The 21,961-nt window shown below is 39.8% G+C and overlaps 1 protein-coding gene across 4 annotated transcripts in view; it reads right to left on the reverse strand.

The window, feature by feature from the left end:
- SGMS1 (sphingomyelin synthase 1) overlaps positions 1–21,961 on the reverse strand; it is a 204,058-nt gene that overhangs the window by 156,535 nt on the left and 25,562 nt on the right. The window contains exon 1 of one of the 4 annotated variants that reach the window (XM_084634363.1): positions 2,913–2,929. The exons of the other annotated variants lie outside the window; for them this stretch is intronic. The gene's annotated coding sequence lies outside the window, so the exon portion shown is untranslated. Of the gene's footprint in view, positions 1–2,912; positions 2,930–21,961 lie in introns of those variants that run through there. 4 annotated transcript variants of the gene reach the window in all.

The following is a 21,961-nucleotide window of genomic DNA, read 5'->3' on the forward strand; positions in this document are numbered from 1 at the left end:
CTGCTTTCACTTCTCAGTAACTCTCACTTCCTTTCCTTAGTTAATAAACCTTTCGTTAGTTTTTACTATATAATTGGCTACTAGCGTGGTTCTTGGTATAAGATCTAAAGTACCAGTTGATCTGTGATAAGCGACTAGTCTCTTGGGACTGGGACTGTGGTAAGTTTTTTTTTTTTATTTAAGAGACCTATTATCAAAAGTCCAGTTTCAATAAGTGGTTAAATAGAGTGAAGAGTCTAAGAGGACTGTCTGTGACTCCATGGTAAGATTGGTATAGTGATCCAGGAGTTCACATTTGTTACTGGCTTGGTGAAATCTAATGATAGAACACACTACCAGCATGGTGCGTCTGCCCTGTTTTCTGACCATCTACCCTGAAGTAGGCACTCACAGTTGTGAGCCACTCCAGACAGGGCGACAGACACTAGATACTTAAAGTAGATTTATTCCTCATTTGTATTGCAATAGCCCCCAAACACCCCAATCAGAATTGCTGTTAGATGCTATATAAAAGCATAAGAGGTGCCCCAAAGAGTTACCAATTTAAGATTTAACAAGTGTGCGTAATGTACCACATGAGTGAAAATGAGTGGCAGAATAAGGGTAAAAATGATACAACGATGAAGATACCATTTCAGCAAGTGTCCAGTAAAGTGTCCATTAAGCTATCATATGATTTGGACATTTGTTCACCTTTTCCGAAAGAAAATGATGTAAAAAGTTATTAAATTAAACCAACTCATTTCCAGTACTAACAGAAATGCAATTCAAGACATTCTAAGGACTGCATCCTGTTACACAACTATTCTAAATCCTTGGATTTAATTTTCTCAAAAAACAAAGATAAATATTGCCCATATGTTTTTCAGCTACCATTATTTTTGAAAATTGGGGAAAGTGTGCAACCATTAGCTGGTAGTCTTCAAGTTGAGTACAAATCATTTAACAACAAGAATTCAAAACAGAATCCATTGCTAGATATACAGCTGTATCTAGAATCAAACCTTTCTATTTACCAGGGAAGAAAATGTGTCTCTTTTACAGGATCTCTGCTTATACGTTCAGCCTGCTGAACTTACATTCATCTTTAATTAGCAGATGACTAAATTATTCATAGCATCTGTCTATGAAAGGTGAACAGAGAAGTTGAATTAACAGGGTGCTAGTGGCTGCTGTTGCCTGGAGAAGATAATGTGTTCCATCGTTAATATTTATGTAACTGAAAAAGTTGGCAAGGATTTTTAATGAGTCTTTGATGAAGTCAAGATCAAAGTTTTACGGAGGTTTGTCCAGAACAGTCTCATTGCTACTACTCTTCAGAAAACAGCAACTTAAAATTATTAGCCCCTGCCACTAGTAATCTACTTAAATGTGAGGGATGCAAAGAAAACCAACAAAATTTCTTCAATGTTAGCAACATGTTGAGAAACCGAATTTAAGTGTTTTTCTTTGTACATGTTTTGAATCTTTGCAATCAATATTGCTGTACATTGACCATATTCACTGTAATATTAATGGAGTCTTAGCATCTAGAGATGCAAAGTGCTATTTCCTTATATATTCTAAGGCATCATCTCCTTTTTAGAGATGGGGAAAATCTATTAGAGAGAGGTTAAAGTTGACCTACAAAAGATTTTTTTAAAGCTAGGTTTGTGCATCTTTATGCTAGATGAAAGACTGAATGTTATTTTTCTATCCTTTAAAAAACAAACAAACAAACAAACAAAAAACACCTTAAAAATATCAGAAGCGTCCAGTTCAGTTTTTACTGATTTTCTGGAAGGCGTCCAGGAGATGAAAGGGATGTAAATCTTCAAATGAAGGAGTCAGGGTGCTGAACCTTTAATAAAAGGGCTTCCTTATTTGAAATCTTAGTCGCTGAAGTAAAATGTTTGTTAAACATCAGAGTTTTAACCATTCTCTCTCAAAATCCCTTCTCTTAGCAGCTTTACTTTCATTCCCTTGGCTCATGATATCACTCTCTCTAGTACTCTATGAAGAGTCAAAGTGCCTAGGTAAGAATTGAAATCCCAATGGAAAAACAACAAGAGACACCTTGCAGGAATTTTTTATACACAACTTAAAGGATCATAAAGAAACAAAAACATGTATACCATAAAGCATCAGAAAAGGTCAAAAGCCCAATTTCTTTTCCTTTTGTAGAGCATCTCACCTGCCAAAGTCACACAGCAAGAAAGGCAAACCTGGTAAGAGAAGCCAGGTTTTGTGTGGCTCACAGTCTGGTACCCTTTCCAATGGGCCACACTGGTTCCAGCAGCAAGGACAGCAAAGGCTTGTTATAAAGAGTCCCATTAGAACAATTACACTTTATTTGCATCTGGTTTTTGGTCTTATATTTCACCAAGATGCTTAATATTAAGAATATTTTCATTTCTAACCTGCCTTAGAACAAAGAATTTGCTGCATTAAATGCTGTAGTTTCTCCCTACAAAGCAAAAAGTGTGCCTAATGCAAAAAGCAAGGTGACACAGGAAATGTCTAAGCATATTGCCTTGATTTTCTATCATATTCTCTATTAAGTCAATACTATTGAATCAAAGCTTTGCTTGAAGAAACCATCCAGTACAGCTTCTAGAACAAATAGCAATACTGAATTAATTAGTACAATGCTTCTATATATGGGTGTAAGTAGAGGCAAACAAAGCTCAGACTGCTTCCAGACATGTATTGTCCAAACTGCAGCATCAAAAAGCTGAATGAATGGCAATTAACTAAAAGGTCAAAGAAAGTAGTCCTCCAAACTTTAGGTAATTTTAGTACTGATTTACAGTAGTAGATAAAATATTACCCAAAGTGATGGCAATGAAGCAACTAAATTCACAAAATACCTCTTGAAAGGCAAAATGAGATCTAAATTACAGGTAAGACATCTGTAATGGGGTGGCACTCACCTCACTCGAGCGTCCCCTTGTTCAGGTGTGTGCCTGCACCTCTCAGTCTGTGGTGATCCCTGTCAGTGGTTTCTCAGGTGATCTCAGTGAATTGGCCCTCTGGCCAAGTCAATACACAGATTGTGGGCTTTCAACAAAACAAAACCATTTTCAGGATAAACAGTTCAATGATAAAAAGTCTCAGTCTGCAGTCTTTAAACAGTCCCAGCCCTGGTATTGAACCATACTCCCTGGAGGCAATGGTTTTGCCCTTTCAGCCCTAGCTTCCCAGCTGGGCCACTAATTATCTCAGTTCCCCTTGTGGGGGTGTATTAAAGTCTAATACAGCTCAATGTTTAGTAAATTGCTGACCCTCTTCAGGGCCTTCAGTCCCCTCTCTGGAAATAGAGTTAACTCCCTCCTAAGGGAGTATGCTATTCCACCTGTGGCTGGCGAAGAGGGGACCCAGTAATGCCCACCCATTACTCCAGGTTCCAGCCCAGGAATCTATGAATAGCAGCCACGTGCCGCTGTTTCCCCTTTCAACTTCTCATAATGCTGCTATGATTCCCTGGGCTACTTCCCCATGGCCCCCTCACCTTCACGAATGCTTCACCCTTACCATAGGGCTGAAGTCTTGTACTCAGTCCCAGTAGCCAGCCAGGAGCTCTCTCTTGCTCCCCTGGTCCCTGCCAGCACTCAGCTGTCCATGGTACTACAGCTCCCTTACTATAACATTTCTTTGCCATTTCTCTTAATTATGCCATTGAAGCTTCCCCAATTTCTACCCCAAGGCCTACAAAAAGCACTAATAATTGTTATGAGGGAGAAAAGGAATAAACATTTTGGATTTAGAAAGTCTTACGCCAATATTTCCAATCTGGATACCTAAACTTATATTCCTAGATCCATATTTAGACACAAAAATAAATGTGGCCTGATTTTCAGAAGTGTGTCATAAGTCATAATGACATCAGTGGGTGCTGTGTGCACACAGCATGTCTGAAGATTAAGCCACTTCTATTTTAGCATCCTTTAAGATTTAGTAGTCTACCCTTAGGCACCAATGGTTTTCAAACATTGGCTTTAATGTTCACAAAACAGGGTTGTAAAGGTCTCAGAAGTGTAATTTTGATGTGGCTCATAAAGATTATGGATTCTGTAGTTACTTGACAAGCTGGTTCCTTAAATCACAGGACAGTTAAACTTTGTATTGGCAACCACTCTTACTACTCAACTAATGGCTTTAACCCTTATGTACAATCTAAGTGACCTTAGAGAGAACATCTACAGCTTACTTGCAACTTCTTCTTCTTTTGTATGGCTGTACAGAGCTGCAACTACAATTTCACCTAAAGTTTATTAAGCCAGATGGCTATATCAGGAGTGGCAAAATTCATAGCAGGGATGCCTCTTTCATATTTATAAATTGGCAGTAGGTGGTGATATGTTTGATGATCTGTCATGGAGAGCCACACACACAAGCTGGGGAGTCCTTGATTTTCCATTTGTGCATTAGAGGTCTGCTTCTACCATGGTTGGTACAGATTCGGTTCTGAGTTGACCAAGATGAGCATGGAAGGTCGAACCCAAGAACCTTCTGAGTAGGATCCGGTACAAGGTGCTTATTCTTTAAGTTGTGTTTAGCCCATTCTACTTTCCAAGCCTCCTTCTGATCATAGCCTGATTGCATGAGGCTAAGTGAATGTTCCCAGAAAGATGCTGGGGAGGGGGTGGGGCAGGCACACTGTCAAGGTCTTGGTGGATAGGAAGACATCTGTTTTCCTGGATTCACTGAGCTTCACGGAGTGTTGCAGAAGTTTGGCATATTGACGAGGGAGCAATGTTAGACAAAACAGGTAGCCATGGTGTTGGAGTCAATTTAAGTGTTCCAATGATTCACTGCATCACACATCACTGTATTCAGCTGGCTGTCAACAAGTCATGTGTGGCTGCATCTGCTCCATTCCGGTGCACAATATTCAGCTATCGAATATAAGTGTCATTGCAGATGTTCACAACATTCATGCCAATGCACCCTAGGTTGTACCTGCTAGTTTCTGAATTATGCTGGCTCTTGTTTTTATCTTTGCAGCTACCTTCTCAAGGTGATCATGGAAAGTGAGGGTGTGGTCAAGTTTCACTCCAAGGTATATTGAGGCGTAATCATGTCACACATTTTTACCACAGAAAGCTACTTTCACTGTGTTTTTGGCACTCCTATTATCGAGATGAAAAGTGCTTGCTGCTTACTATTATTTTTCCAGGGTTTGGTTTGAGTCTCCATTTCCAGAAGTATTGTTCCACAATTCGGAGGTCCTCAGTTAACAGCCCTTTCATAGAATCATAGAAGATTATGGTTGGAAGAGACCTCAAGAGGTCATCTAATCCAAACCCCAGCTCAAAGCAGGACCACCCCCAACTAAATCATCCCAGCCAAGGCTTTGTCAAGCCAGGACTTAAAAACATCTAAGGATGGAGGTTACACCACCTCCCTAGGTAACCGATTCCAGTGCTTCACCAACCTCCTAGTGTCATGGAGGTTTGGTGCTTGGATTGTCATGGCAAGATCATCTGCATATCCAAATTTTTGTGATTTAATTGGAGGCATGTCACTTATGTAAATATTAAAAAGGGTTGGCCTGAGTACAGAAACTTCTGGTAGCCCACTGTTTATGGTATGGGGTGAGTCGGTCTTATAATGCAAGTAAACCCATAGGCGTCTGTTACTCAGCATGGTCCACAGCCGGCAAAGTGTTTGGCAGCAAAGTATAATTTTTGCAAGTTTCAGCATCAGGGCCTTAATCCATACAGTATCATACGAAGATGACAGGTCGAGAAATACTGCACCAGTCTTTAGTTTTTTTCTGATAGCCAGCCTCAGTGTGAGCTGTAAGTTCCAGAACTCGGTAGCAACAACTATGTTTTGGTCGGAAGCCTGCCTGTTTGACAGGGATAATTGACTCAGTAAAAGGGCGTTCTCATTCTTTTGATGATGATACGTTCAAATCGGCCGATAGCTTCCTACTTCATCAGTGGGCTTCCCAGGCTTTGGAATGGTAATTACCATTGCCTCACGCCATATTTCAGGGATCTGTACTGTCCTTAAGGTAGCAGTATACAATGTTGCTAGCCATTGGAGTCCTTTGGGGCCAAGATGGTGGAAGAATTCTGACAGAATACCGTCAGGGCCTGCCGACTTCCATTTTCATTCCTAGAACCCTGCACAGATACACAATTAAAATCCGTGGGCAGGAGTCACACGCTGCTGCATGGACAAGACTCCTGTCCGGGAGCATGAGAGGGACAGCTGCCGGTGAGCTTGGTGCCCACACCCCCAGTAAGTAGGGCTGGAGGTGGCACAATCACACTAGAGGAGTTGCCTGGGCTGGGCGCTGGCTCCTGAGAGCAGCAGTCCAACGTACTGCTGCTTTTGCCGTTGCAGTTCCTGGTCCGGTTGCTGGCCAAACTCCTGCTGGGCTCAGGCATTGTCATTAGAGCCCTGAAGCTCCGCAGACATCTGCTTTATATCCATGGATATATATTGTGTATCCGTGCAGGACTCTATTCATCACGGCAGGTCCTTCTTTTACTTCCTCAATGCTGATAGTGGAAGGTTCTCCTGAGGGGATTGATTCAAGTGTCTGGTAGAGTTGTTGGTACACTTCTCTTCTTGTGTGTTTATCAAGTGGTCCTTTGTGTGCTCCACCAGTTTGGAGGCTACTGAGTTTGCCCAGATTTTTGGTGGCCAATACTCTGCGGGACTAGCGGACTCAAAGCATCACAGTAATGTCCAGGCTCTATGGCTTGAATGTGTGAAATCAAGGTTTTGCATGCAGAAAAGCCAGGAATGGCATCTTACTGTGTCAAGGGAGTGTAGTGTGGTTTTTGAAGTTTGAGAGCTCCTGGTCTGAGTGCTGGGTAGCCCTGGTTTTGGCCATTTTGTGCTAGGGACTTTATATATGTTGGTAATGTGGAGCTCCCCTACTTTGATGGTTGTGGTAAATGTGGTCTCCCCTTCAGTTGGTGAAATAACATTAAAATCACATGTGTCCTTGATGTATATTGGCAAGCCATATTTCGGATGATAATGGCGAGTCATTAGGTTGTATCCATAGGTATAGTAGTGCCTAACCTGTTGGTCACTGCTAACACGGGTCTCTTGCAATATGAGGATGTCAATATTGTGAGTCTTCAGCAGGTTTCCAAGCTACTTGAATTTTGCCAGTAAGACTCCTTCAACATTAAGTTGCAGGATTCTTGGTCCAGGGTCTATTTGATACATTGTGTGGCCCTAAGGAAGAACGTTAGGATTTGTTGAGTTGCGATGACCGGGAGATTACTGAGCCATTGTTTGGTTGCTGAGTTGATGGAATTTGTTGTGAAAAAAAAGGGCTTAAAAAAATTAAACAGAAGGAGATCTTCGTAGACCTTAAGTTTCAACCCAAAAATGTGAACAGACTCAAAACAGCTTTTGAGGGTCATCTTAAAAACAGAAATTTTTAAAGATATACTGGCATTTGCTCATTAAAAAGTCAACTGAATAGTAGATTTAAGTATTTCTAATTGAATGTTGTGTTTACAAATGAACAATTTTTACCTTTTACCTGGCAGGACACTTGTCTGAAGGACTGAGTAACATAGGTACTCCTATACTGGACAGTGGCCCAGCTACTCTGGCATTTTTTCTCAGACAGTGGCTTGTACCAGATGTTTCGGAAGAAGGTTCAAGACGTTTGTGGCAGACAGTTATGGAATAACCTACCCAAGAAGCTTCTTCATAATCCCAGTAACTTTTAGTATGGAGACTCATGAATCCCCATCTTTTTCTCTAATTAAAGTTCACTATATACTCCAACTTTTTGTTTTCTGAGGTCTGGTCTACACGGTTTTTGAGCTGGTATAGCTGTCTTGGTTAAAGTTGAGTGTGATTTTTTTTTTTTTTTTTTTGTAAAACTTACCAGTACAATCCCTACTGGGGAGACAGTTATGCTGGTATGTACATGCCTTGTAACAGACAGTAGGGCTCATTCTCCTTCCCATATGGGAGTAAGCTATAGTGATTTTAAGTGCATCCACGCTAGAGGCTGTACCAGTTTAACTTTACTGACATAGTTAAAGAGGTACCATTTATGTGTTTAAACAAGCCCTTAGCCAATTTCTAATCCATGACATTACCTCTCACTCGATAGCTACTTAATTTCCTTGTTAGCATCTGAGGAATTTTAACAAAAGCTTTTGAAAATGCAAGAAAATGTCATCTCATTCTCCTTTATCCACTATTTTGTAGATATGCTCAAAAAATTCTTATCAGTAAGCGACATAATTTTCTTTTTCAGAAGCTGTGTTGGTTTACGCCATCATCATGTTTAAGCAAGGAGTTTTACCATTCAATTTTTTAATGTCAACCACTTTTCCTGGTGCACAGACTCACTAATTTGCCATTCCCTACTACCTTTGGAGAGCGATAAAAAGCACTTGCTACCATACAGTCCTGTAGTATAGTAGACAGTTTTAATGACATTGCATATTACCAACAGCTCAGACACTTCATTCCTAAATCCCTTCAAAACTCTGATATATATCATCCAATCCTGGTTATTTGGTGCTATTTTTTGATTTGTTCAAGTACCTCCTCTTCTGACAACAACATCTGTTATTACCTGAAGAGGATAGCTTATTACCATAACCTCTATGGTGACAACTAATGCAAAGTAATCATTTAGCTTTTCTGCAATGTCCTTATCCTCCTCAATTGCTCCCCTATGTCCCCCATAGTCAAGCAGATCCACTAATTTGACTGCAGGCTTCCTGCTTTCGATTCATTTAAATTTACTGTTGTTTATGTCTTTAGCTATTTGCTATTTAAATTCCATCTTAACCCCTCTAATTTCCATTTTACATTCGAAGTTAAAGATAAAATGTTAGTGAAGGCTTCTCAAAAAAGGGTTTTGTTAGGTCTCATTTCTATCATAGGAAGACCGTTGGTAGTCTACATTTCTGAATTTTTCTTCACCTTATTTTAAATTAATACTCAATACAGCTGGCAGCATAGGAAATGCATATGACAAGGGCTAGTTGTCTCCTTCATCTTTCTAATAAGGAAAACAGTTGTCAAAGCACCTCATATGCTGCCCTGGCAGGACTTTGAGCACTGGAAAGTTAGTTGTAACATTCTGAAGCCCTCAGAAAGCTGCACTATTATGAATTATTGCAATAAAATAAGGTGACTCAAACAAGTTTTAACCACTAAAATATCTTAGTTTGACTTTTAATGGTATCATGTTTCATGATCAATGAACTACATGTGAAGCTGCCTGAGAGAAAATGAGTTTGAGCTCAAAAGATGCCATTCTACACACAAAATTAATATACTGAATTCTCAATAAAGAAATCCTGCTGGTTAAAACGTAGTGCCTACCTACAGTTGAGACTATTGCCCATGTGACTATTTTCAGTTATGAGAGTCACAAGACAATGAGCACGCTAAAATATACTTGCCTCACACTAAGCCACTTACATAGGCCAGTCAAATATTGCTTTTTTTTTTTATATAACACAGAACAGCTCCAACTGAATAATTAATGAACTTGTAAGTCTTGCCTCACAGATCATGCTATATAAGGAAACATTTTAAAGGGTGAAAACTGCAAATGACCCCATAAACTGAAAAACTAGTTAAACATTCACAACTTCAAAACACTCAATTTGATCCTCAGAGCAAAAGAGCACCCTTAATAGTGAGAGGGGATGTGAGTTTCAGAGGTCCATTGAGGCACAAGCCTATATATTTGGTTTTAAAAGACTTGATAAAATCAGACCTTGAGTTTAGCCAGTATTTCACTATTATCTTATGTAATATTTTTGCTATACACCTTTTCACAAGCTTCTACAATACTTCCAAAGTACTACTGAATTTTGCACCAAATAACTATTCATTTACAATATGAGGTCCACCTTTACCACAGCAACTACATGCTGAGAAAGCACACGTACAGAATTCCAAAGAAATAGTGGTTATTTAACCACTCCAAGTTTGGGTTTAGGAATCTTTTTATTTGTATTGCTTTATTTCTTCATTTTCAGTTGAACCATACCCATCTTGTGCCCCATCACCTGGAGAGAAGTGGGAGGCAGTTTGCGACTGTGAGATAAGCACGTAGTTGTAGCAGAAACACCCAGCCTATTGGCAGTGAAATGGTTAACAATATTGCTATGTAAACTGTCATTGTTATGGTTCAGATTTAATACTCTATTTATATGACTGGAGCAGTTCACACATCAGCTTTTGTTTCAAAATGTCTAGAGACTCATGAAGATATCACATTAGTTTAAATTGGGCTCTCTCATTTTCAAGGTGCATTGTGACTATAAGGACTAGAGATACATAGAAACTCTGCCCTAACAAGTCGAGGCATGTAAAAATAATTCTTATTTTAACATAAAAGCTGGAGTAAAAAAAAAAAAAAAAAAATCAGTAATTTTCCTCTGAATTACAGAGAAACTGAAAATTTCTACTTTACTTCTACTTAACTTCTCTGAGACACTTAACATTTACTAATCTGTAGCAAATTGTGACTAGTTAGAAAGTTTGTCCCTAATTACTATATCTTCCTAATCCACCACTTTCCAATACAGATTTTGGAAGGTACTATCTTATATATAGGTATATAACTAAAAGTACACTTTCTATGTCATGCATGAAGACCTCCAGTCTTAAGGCCACTGCAGACAAACAGTGCTGAATTAGTTCCCTGATTTGTCTAATATACAGATCAAAGGTCTAATCATCTTTTTAAAAAACTGATGCAGCAGTTATACAATTTCTTCTCTGTGTACAAGAGGGTGTCCCTGTGAGGAACAGTGACAGAAAGTGTCATTTCATGTGGCTTTCCTTGAAGATCTGGAAAGCAGGCTGCTGCCAAAGTTCTCCAATAAGAGAATTAATGTTTTCTATTTAATCAAAAACAGTTGAAGATGACACTCAATGAACATGACAGGACTTTGACAGCTGCAGAAAGGGCCTCTTGTGGGATGACAAATAAGTGACTCTTTAGACAGGTTAGAGACAGGACGTCATTTAAATCTGGAAATTGACAACCAGTCATGAAGGCTCAAAGTTTAAGTCTAGTTCATTCTACCACGGCTTCGAGACATAAGGTTTCTTTTGGGCACTGACAGCCTGAGATTCCCCCTGAGGAAGAGGGAATTAAGATATAAGGAATCCAGCTTAGAGGCACAAGAAATCTCCAATTTATATGGGAATTGTCTGCCCCTACACACAAGCCCACATAAGAAAAAAAATCCAGCTTCCTTTATACTGAAATTCAACTTTAAAATATGATGAAATACTTTGCGTTTTAGGCATATGCCTTGATAAGAAACTCACCAACGTTCATTTTGCCAGTGACATAGCACTAGTTGTCAAATCAATGAACAACCCAGTTGCGGTACTTAAAGCCCTGAAAAGCTCAGCATCACAAGTCAGCCTAAAAATTAATTGGGGTTAAACCAAAACTCTTCCAGTTAGTGATTTCAAACACACGGAGGGCTCTAGCATCTTAGCAGGCAACCACCCAGTCAAGATTGGTGGTGATTTTACCTGCTTCAGCTCTGTTTTTGATAATATCAACAGCATCAAGAAAGAACTTGAAGTCCACAGTGCAAAAGCGTAGTCAGTAATGGGGCATCTCATCAAGAATGTCTTTTGCAAACTGAACAGTCTGTTAAGTAGAGAGACAAACTATGGCTACACAACAGTGGTCTGTATTCTGATCTAGGGGACATGGCCACTCACTGTCAAGATTGAAAAGATGTTGGACACCATTCCGATGAAGCATTGTCAAATGAACAAAAACATCAAACAGTATGAATTCAAGTCAAATGAATAGATCCATTTTCTAATTTAACGGTCCTGTGATTTCAAATGGTTGCCCTACGCCAGGGGTGGCCAACCTGAGCCTGAGAAGGAGCCAGAATTTACCAACGTACATTGCCGAAAAGCCACAGTAATACGTCAGCAGCTCCACATCAGCCCCCTGCCCCCTCCAGCGCCTCCCGCTTCCTGCCATGCCTCCCACCTGCCATGATCAGCTGTTTTACATGCACAGAAGGCTCTGGGGAATAAGGGGAAAGAGGGCGGGCACAGCACATTCGGGGGAAGGGGTGGAGTGGGGGCAGGGCCTGGGGCAGAGCAGGGGGTTGAGCAGTGAGCACTCCCTGGCACACTGGAAAGTTGGTGTCTGTAGCTCCAGCCCTGGAGTTGGTGCCCATACAAGGAGCCACATATTAACCTCTAAAGAGCCACATGTGGCTCCGGAGCCACAGGCTGGCCACCCCTGCCCTATGCTCTCCAAGGTGGCATGGTCATATGCACCAAACACCTACCAACTTCCCTGCAAAAATCACCTTTTACTTTGACCCAATAAAAGCAGGATGAGAAAAAAATCCAGAAGACCTAAAACAAAAAGGCTGGATGGAGCCAGACACCTGTCACTCACAAGCCTTTAATCCCGTAATATACCAGATTTGGCTCGGGACAGAATATCACGAAAGCACATCATGCATTTAGTGGCTTCTATGCTGTCCAAAAGCATAAGAACAAACCTAATCTAACCTTTGCCCAAATGGCCTCTTCTACATTGCAGAAATTTACAAAACACAGTTGTATTGATGTCAGAATAATGGCAGCCATTGTGTTCACAAAGTTCTAGCAGCCAGACCCATTTTTACCTCCATTTTAATTGAACTTGCTCATAAGGAAGAGTAATAGAAAAGGTAATAAAAAGCGATCCAAGTCAACATAGAGTTGTCAGGTGACCAATGAGAATTTTGTATAAGTTTTTCCGTATGCATGCAGTTGTTTCACAGTGCTTTCCATCTGAGGATCTCCTAGTGTTATATAAACATTAGTTAACTTAGCCTTTCCACTGATTTCTATGAGCTGGATCAGGTCTTATATGAGATTGATACTTTTTCTATTTTAGGTACTTACATAGCCCCCATTACTGTGTAACTGAGAGTCTCAAACACTCTAACGTATTTATCTGCACAACAACCCTGTGAGATGTGTAAGTGCTATTATTCCCATTTCACAGATACGGAACTGAAAGAGAATAAAGTGGCTTGCTCAGGGTCACACAGGAAGTCTGTGGTGGAATAAGATCTGACCCTGGGTCTCCCAAATCCCAGGCTACAACTCTAATTTCTTTCTCTCAGATTTCAGGAAAAATGATCCACTGGTTCAAGTGCTGTTATGGTCAGAAAGAATTGTGAATATGTAAAAATAACATTTGCTTAATCAAGAAGCTCACTGTGTATATTGCATTATATCTGCTTCCATTACTGGTGTAAAAAACCCTAACATTTTGTCGGATAACACTGCAGAATCAATACAGCTATGGGAGAGTGAGCAGCACTTTTCTGGCTAGCAAATCACCAACATTATTAAACTCCAATGATGAGACCAAATACAGCAGGACTTTCAAATCCCAGGCTGAGTTCACAAGAGTAGCAGTTAAAAGCCGTTTTGTTTGTAAGCAAGTAAAATATGCACAAACGTATCCCCGCAATGCCAATTTAGCGTCACTTTCAGAGTAGAATCACTCTTGAATCTAGCTGTTCATACGGTTTTGTGCCCATTCCAAACACAGAATGATTTATATCTTCAGTTACCTCATCCCCCTTCTAGTAACAACTGAATTAACTATTCCTAGAAATATAAAAGCAGCAGATATTTGAAACTGGAAAGGGGTATCTACTAACCAAACCAAAGTGATGGCTCTTAACCCCTGCTCCTAGGTAGCCAAAATCTAGCTGGTGCCTCTGCCCCTCCTGTATTGGTAAATGGGAGGAGTGGCCATGACTCCAACAGTGATTTGCAGCCCCTGGTTGAAAACTCATTTTAGAGCAATTATTTCAGGCTGAGATTTTGGCAGGCATCATATCAGTTTATGTGATTTTCCTATTTTTTAGGTTCTCTCTGCAACCATAAAGGTTAGAAACTTGTTTTTAAACTAGTAGCAGAAAGTCCATGCTGTCACAGAGGTGTAATTTGTAAAGTCGTGTATAAAAAAGCCAAAAATGGGGGCTTTTGGTTCCATGTGCTGTGCTGTAGTAAGCAATATTGCTGTTTGTACAAATTCCCCTAAATTTGTGCACAGAGCTATCCCCCAGCTGGAGATATAACCACCTCTTTATTACCCCTTGTAGCTGTTACTCCCACCTTCTCTGATCAACTGTCACTTTCCAACTGCTACAGAACCTTTGGATTCCAACATTACATCTGGTTCTCAGACGGCCCAGTGATGATTGAACCGGGTGATATTCTAAACAAAAAGAACTCTAAGCCATCCTTGTAGCTGCTTCTATCGCTTCATATTGACTCAGATATTCTAGGCTACAGAGTGACAATTCTGTAAAATCTGTGCTCCTTACAGCTGGTGGTGATTGTGAGGTGTAAGCTGCGGTGAGGGGCTGTATGTGTGTTAGGGATAAATTGTGCGTTCTGGTTGTATTGCTGTGTGGGTGGTTCTGAAGAACTAAGGCAGCTGGGCTTAGACTCCACCATCTGTGCAGTCTCCTTCATACAACCAATGAAACAGTCACATGCAAATTAGCTGCAGAGTAAGGGTTGTGCTTGGTTAACCTACCTTTTTATCACAACAGTCTAGGACTCTTGGCACGGCATAGATACATGCCCTACTGCCATTGTACACAGCACTGGTGTAATCTCTAAAGTCAAAATGGCTGAGAAGTTAAAAACTGGACGGTAACAGACCATGAAAGACAGTGATGATTCAGCCTGGTGCTATTCCGAACAAAGAGAATTCTCAATCAAACATGTAGCTGCTTCTATAGCTTCACACTAATTCTACAGATATAAATGGTTTCAGAGTGACACACAGAAAGAATTATATTACACAGATGACAGAGTAAAAAAGGGAGAGAAAAGGAGGGTGGTTACAATCTGCAGGTTGAGAAACCTTAAACTACTGGCTTTCTTCCCCCATGTAGGAGAAGGGAACATCTTATTTCTTCAAATCTTATAAATTCCAATAGGGAACATCAAATGAAAACTAAACTTTATTTTCCCTGCAGGCCAGCCATTACAGGGCTACCAGTTCAGATGAAGACTCTTCTCCTTGATTTGCATCCTATGTACATTAGATTTAAACACATCAAGGGAATCAAAACAACTTTGACCTTTACTACTGTAAGTTTTTTATCTGTATAATGTGTGATGGGTTTTGTTTTTTTGCTATTTAAAGTGTGAAAAAAAAAACAGGTCTAGGAAAAAATAACTCAGTTATCCCAGATTATCACAAAGGGCCATTTAACATAGCACCATTGTTGCAAGCAGAGCTCAACAAGTGGCCAAAAACACAATAGACATTACATTTCCTTTTGACTGTAACAAACAGTCTTTCCCATAGAAAAAATACAACAGGGCAGCAAAATTCCCAGCTGGAGAACAACAAACTAAGGATCTATTCACAGCATTGTCTGAACTGACAAAATGATAATGCTGCTGTCTAATAATATGGAAATGCACAGCAGCTATCTCATAAAATGTCCTCTCTTAAACTAGAATTAACAGATCCACTTGCAGAAAGCATTTCTATTAGACTTTGTTCGTCAGTTCCTAATATATTTCTCCACAACAGAACCTCATCTTAACAAACGTCAAGTCACTTTTCTTCAGACATCCTTTTGGTTTTTCTCCTGGGCATCCAGCAAAGTTCAATAATATACTTTGTGGATGAACTACGAGAAACTGATGACTTTTTTCTCCAAAGAGATTATAAACCCAGAAGGAACCGTAGCGATCATCTAGTCTGACCTCCTGACTAACAAAGTCCTTGGAACTTCCCTGAAATAATTCCTGTTTGAACTAGAAATAAACAGATAACAGTGTTTAAAATTGTATTTATTAAAAATTCTGAAGCAATTTATTCTTTAAACTCAAAAATAGGGGTGTTGGTCCTACTGTCCTGGCCAAATTAAAATTCTGGTAGTTACATTCTGCCCACCTGTGTTACCCATACATTTTCAACTTGATACAGCATTCTGTTTCAGTTCTTGTCCTAAACTGATGTGTTATGTTATATAACACCTTGCTCATATTACAACCTAGCAATGGCCGCATTCCAAAGGTCCGCTATAATCAGTTTATATAGTATGCTAAGCATTTTATTCATCCAAGAAGATCCCAGTGCTATGTAAGGGTTACAGAGAATGGATATTTCAGCAATGTGTGTAATAAAAAATTAAAATTTGATCATCAGACACAGATTAATCTGGTGAAGAATTGGCACAGCTTTGTTACAGGTTTTGTAACTGAGGATAGAAAGAGAGGAAGGAAGCAGGAAAAGGAAAGAAGGAGAAGAGGAATAAGTCACCTGCCTCGCCACGATGAATAGTTTTGGGTTTTGTAGGGATCATGGTAAGGTGAGCTTTAAGGACGGATGTGGAGGAGGTTAAAGTAGTAGATATCTGGATTTTATCTAGGATTTTTCCCATGCATGAGGGCGAGAGTAGGAGAAAGCATGGAGGTGTTTAGGAAGGAAGCTGAATGGTGGACTGTAGAAGGCTGGGAATACTGGCAGAGCAAAGGCAGGGATCAATCTCATGATAGGTTACTACCTCATCTAGGGCTTGACTAAGTTATGAAGCATCTTAAAAGTGAAGCAAGAACTTGTATCTGATGCAGGTGAAAGGAGAGCCAGTGGAGGGACTCAGAGTGGGATGGATTACCACAGCTCCTCCAGGATCTAAAAAATAGTGGATGGTGATTAAGGCAAATCAACCAGGTTATAAGCTCCCGAGAGAAGTATCACCACCAGGGAAGGCTTGCATATTGTGGTTCAAGCTGGATTCTCTAGTGGCCAACAGACAAAAGAAGGACTTTTGGATAAATATCCTGAATTTCAACTGATTCAGGCCTTCTTTCTGATCCAGCATTCAGACAGGACTTTCTGTCCAAGGGTGGGGAGGAGCCTCCAATCTTTGCAGAAGGTTTGGAAGAACTTGATCTACTAGAGGCCCACAGTATTGATGGGTGACCTATGGTAAGCTTTTAGCATGTGTATAGGAACTTGTATTTTTTTTATGCTTTCACTGTAATGCTTTTACCTTAAGAATAAATGTGCTTGCTCAGAAGAATCTGTGTAGTAACTTATAACTGTGGGCAATATAGTTATCATAGCCTTTGGAGAGAAAGCAAAGCACAGGCACTGGCCTATTTAGGTAGTCTTTAAATCCAGGGAGCTGTGCAGCCTTAAAACCCTTGGTCAGGACAGAGTAAGATACAAGTCTCTGCCCAGGAGCAGGAAACCTTTAAGTGGGTGTCCTCAAGGGACCAAGGAAAGGGAATACAGGTGCAGCAACCCTCTGACAGCCTATTTTATTATTTTTAAGATATGTTGTCTCTGAAGTGCTTTAGCTCTAAATAAATAATGCTTTGCTTTAGGAGGTTGTTTGGTCACTGATTACATGGTCATTGCCCCAAAGAGAACAGAACAACAGGGTCTGGACATAAGTCAGACTTGGAGAGGTGATCACAGTTGATACACAGAACACTACAACCTGCCACCACATCTGAGGGTGGGAGAATTGCGTGATTCCATCCCAAGAGGAAGGTGACAGTCTGAGGCCTGAGACCTAGAGGGCATGCACATGGAAAGACCAGGAGGGGTCAGAGGCACAGTTTCCCTGGGAATTAACAGCATGTTCAATAAATCTGAAGATGAATGGAAAGAAGAGGGATTGGGTGATTATTTGAAAGAAAGCATCCAGGGTGGGTTGTTTAAACTAGAGAAGACCAAAGCATGTCTGTACTGGGAGGGAAAGGAACCAGGTGAGAGTGAGGGGCTGAGAAGAAGAAAGAGAGGTGGTTAGAGCTCAGCAGGAGAGAGAGAGAGAGAGAAATTAGCAAACAAGAAAGATGAGGTCACTTGGTCTCTTCTATTCATTTTGTCTTTTCTGTCCTCTCCCAAAGGATTAAATGTTCCAGGGCTGCTGAGTGGTACTGACGGAAAGACTAGTATAAAGTGTTTGTGTCACTCTGGTGTTGTAGAGGAAGGATAGTGTGCTGCAGCAGTTCAAGCACAATCCTTCTATGTGAGAGTTTACCACAGAGTGGGTTCTGTACACATATGGAGCAAGAAAGTTTCCCACACTCCTGAACTTAATTTAACTCTGGGTAATGAAATTTAACCTTTGTATACCCAAACACACATCTTAAACATTCATATCCATCCCAAAAGCAACAAAGTAACACACATAACATGTGAAAGAAACTATTACAGAAAAATGTTCTCTGAAGACCAGAGTTTTAAACACTAAGACTATCATCAGTGACAAGGAGCTTAGTATTCTGCACTAGACATTTTTCAACATAAGAGACCTATAATTTGGTACAACTTAAATTCGCCATCCTGGTCCTATAAAGTCAGACAGCAGGAATATTAAGGATGTTACAGTTCCAGGAGCATCAAGAGAGGCCCTGTTTCTAGAGTTCAAAGCTTTCCCATTTAGTGGTGTCTCCTTCCCTGACCCATTCTACTACCAACAATAGTTTGTAGTTTGCACAGAGCGCAATCCCTTAAACCCTGATCAAGGTATTTACCCTGATTCAAATGAATTGCAGAGGCACAAAACAGAGAAACCAGGAATGAGGAGGACTGAGGGAAGCAACATGGGTGCACTTTCTTACCAAATACCAGGGCACCCATGTATAGAAAACCAACACCCTTGAGTCTCTCCTCTGAATACACTGCTCCTGCAGTACAATTAAACACATTTTTTCTGTAAGATTGAGTGGCCCCTCAATTATTCAGATCTTCTTCACTTCAGTTTGGTAAGATGCAAAGGAGAAATGCTCTTCTTCTGTCTACAGACCTTCTTGGGGCTTAATTTCCTGTAACTCTGCCAATGAATTTAAGCAATGCCCAACCACAGCTAGACCCACCAGTCACACTCTTCCATGAGCAGTCAAATTAGCCATTACCCTCCATCCCCAACACTACCATTTTAAAAACATATTAGCAAAATAAACAAGGGGACAAAAAGCTTGTCCTCTTCTAAAGTAGTGATGTGTAAACAATTTCTGCTATTGCAGTAACTCTACCATATATATTTGCAGCAAAATGCTACTAAATAATACACTTTTGAAATTAAAGAAAAATGCCAAAAAAAATTCACTGGATGGCCAGCACTGCACAAAAATACTTTTCACCATATTTCTTTCATTACAGTAAAAGCTTGCTAAGACATGACACAAGCTATTTCTCTGTAGAACATTCAAATATACAAAATGAAGCTTTAATTTGTGCTGTCTCCAAAATTTGCCTACTTTTCTACTTCTGACTTCAACTGGAGTAGATCTGGGGCAGTTAAGGAGACTAAATAAGCAAGCAGGCACTGCGACAGAAGACATTTTGTAACGTGTTTAAAAAAAAAAAAAAAAGAGAAGCAGTTGAAGGAATCTTTACTATGAAACTAGGGTTACCATATCGGAACATTCAAAAAAAGGACACTCCAAGGGGGGGAGGGGATTTGCTTGCGTCCCCCTGCCCCAACTCCACCCTTTCCTCGCCCCCATTCCAACGCCTTCCCCAAAGTCCCCACCCCAACTCCGCCCCCTCCCTATCCCATTGGACCCCTTCCCCAAATTCCCGCCCTGGCCTCGCCTCCTCCCCGAGCACACCACTTTCCCCCTGCTCCCCACTCCCTCCCAGCTGCGCGAAACAGCTGTTTCATTGTGCAAGTGCTGGGAGCTAGGGCGAAAAAGCGGGCACACCCTCGACTGATCAACAATCACTCTCTTTCTTGAATGATCAACTCTTCTTTGGGGAAAAATAATAATGACAAAATCCCAGACATTTTTAGATATTTAAAATTCCTCCCGGACAGCGATTTAAAAACCAAAAAGCCGGACATGTCTGGGAAAATACGGACGTATGGTAACTTTAATGAAACAGATTCTTTAAGAAGTGCTTAGCATTCCTAGGAGGAAAGCAAACTAATTCCAAAGAGAAACATGCTTGACTCAAACTATACAAGAACCTGAAGCTACTTACAGTACTTGAACCATGTAGCTGAGGTACATTTAACAGAAAAAAACAAGGCTCTCAAGGATTTGAACCCCACACAGTTTACAAACTGGTTAAACATCACTTTACTTCTGACACTGACAAACAGTCATGCACACCTTTCCTATGAAAAGGCAGGTTCTGAATCAGACTGCTAATAGAGTATTTACAGTGTTACTTTTTCTTTAAAAAGAACAATTGCTTTATACAGCATACAAAAAAGGAAATATATTCCATTGCAAATATTTCAGTACCATTCCAATCAAAAATCCAGCACATGACACTAAAAACTACAGCTTAGCTTTCCATTTTTCTTTACACAAGCAAAAACAAGGTTACACTGGATTGCCTAATCTGTTTTGTGTAACACAGAGCATGCAGAAAACCAACATATCAAAATATCTGCAGTGTTTCCTGAAGTATTTCCAGTGAAAACCCTAATGTTGTATTTTAAGTTGCGAGCTTCAGTGTGCAATGAAAAAAAGAGAGTGAAAAGTCTTCTGAACTCCAGGGAAGTTTGGTCTTTATCTTAAAAGGCCACATTTTACCTCCACCCCCTGCAAACATCCCTGAAATAAAATCACATTGCTTTTCAGGTGTGGGCTATCTCCCCTCCTTCATATATCAAAAAATAATTTGCAAATAGGTCAGTACATAATGTACAAAACTGAAATGGAAAATTAATCACATTTATGAAATCTATTTATATTTTAGTGAGTTCAGGCCTCAAAGTGCGCCAAACTGACAACCATACAGACTGTAGTTCTATCTGAAAATCAGTACAGCATGAACAGTAGGACAAATTTCCCTACACCATTTCCAACCTTCAGCTGGATACTCCATCTCAGGAAATTGAAGAGTAGCTTAATCTCCATGTCCACTCAGTTCCTTCTGCTGACAATTCGAGAGTAGCTGTGACATGAATGCCATCTAGTTTGAAAGAGATCCCCAGCTCAGTTCACACCAACCAAAAGCCATTGTATATTAACTACTTTATCATCACAAAGCTCAAGCTAGCAATTTAAGAGGTGTACTGTATTACAGTGATTTACTACTCCCTTAATCTAGTCCTTCACTAATTGTTTTCTACACCATATTTACTTCCAAAATATCTATTCTGCTTAGTTTCACTTGTAACCCCTAAGGGCCACACTAAATGAAGATATATATAACATCCTCAGAAAAGTTATAGCAACCTCTCCTCCCCTACGCATAAAAATAGAAGCTTTGCATGAAAAAAACTACACACCAGTATAAATTAGTTACTGTTCTGAGCACGGATGAGTGTACAAAAGAACAAATACATTCAAGGTCAGGTTTTGTGGACGCAGGAATTTCCAGTTAGTTTTATTTCTAGAGCTGTGCAAGTAATTTCTCACAATATGACCTGGCTAAAAGAGTAAAGCATAATTTTCAGTTACTGAAACAAAGTTATGCCTCACAGTAGAAGGGCTGCTAGTCAAAGTTTCTATTTAGTTTGTCAAGGCATTTTGTCTCCCCTTGCTTATGAATAATGTGTGTGTGTGTATATATATATATATATTATTATTATTATTATTATTATAATTAGGACTGTCAAGCAATTAAAAGTTAATCATGATTGTGAGATAAAAAATTAATCACAATTAATCGCAGTTTTAATCACACTGCTAAACAGTAATAGAATACCTTTTATTTAAATATTTTGGATATTTTCTACGTTTTCAAATATATTGATTTCTATTACAACACAGAACACAAAGTTTACAGAGCTCAATTTGTACTATTTTTTATTAAAAATATTTGCGCTATAAAAAACAAAAAGAAACAGTATTTCAATTCACCTCATATAAATTCTGTAGTGCAATCTCTTTATCATGAACTTAGAAAAGTAGATTTTTTTTTCCCACATCTAAGTGCACTGAAAAATAAAACAATGTCAAATTTTAGAGTCTACAAGTCCACTCAGTCCTACTTCTTGTTCCTCCTTTAGTAGAG

The sequence above is a fragment of the Lepidochelys olivacea genome, assembly GCF_965140295.1.
Source record: "Lepidochelys olivacea isolate rLepOli2 genome assembly, chromosome: 7".
NCBI classification, from domain to species: Eukaryota; Metazoa; Chordata; order Testudines; family Cheloniidae; genus Lepidochelys; species Lepidochelys olivacea.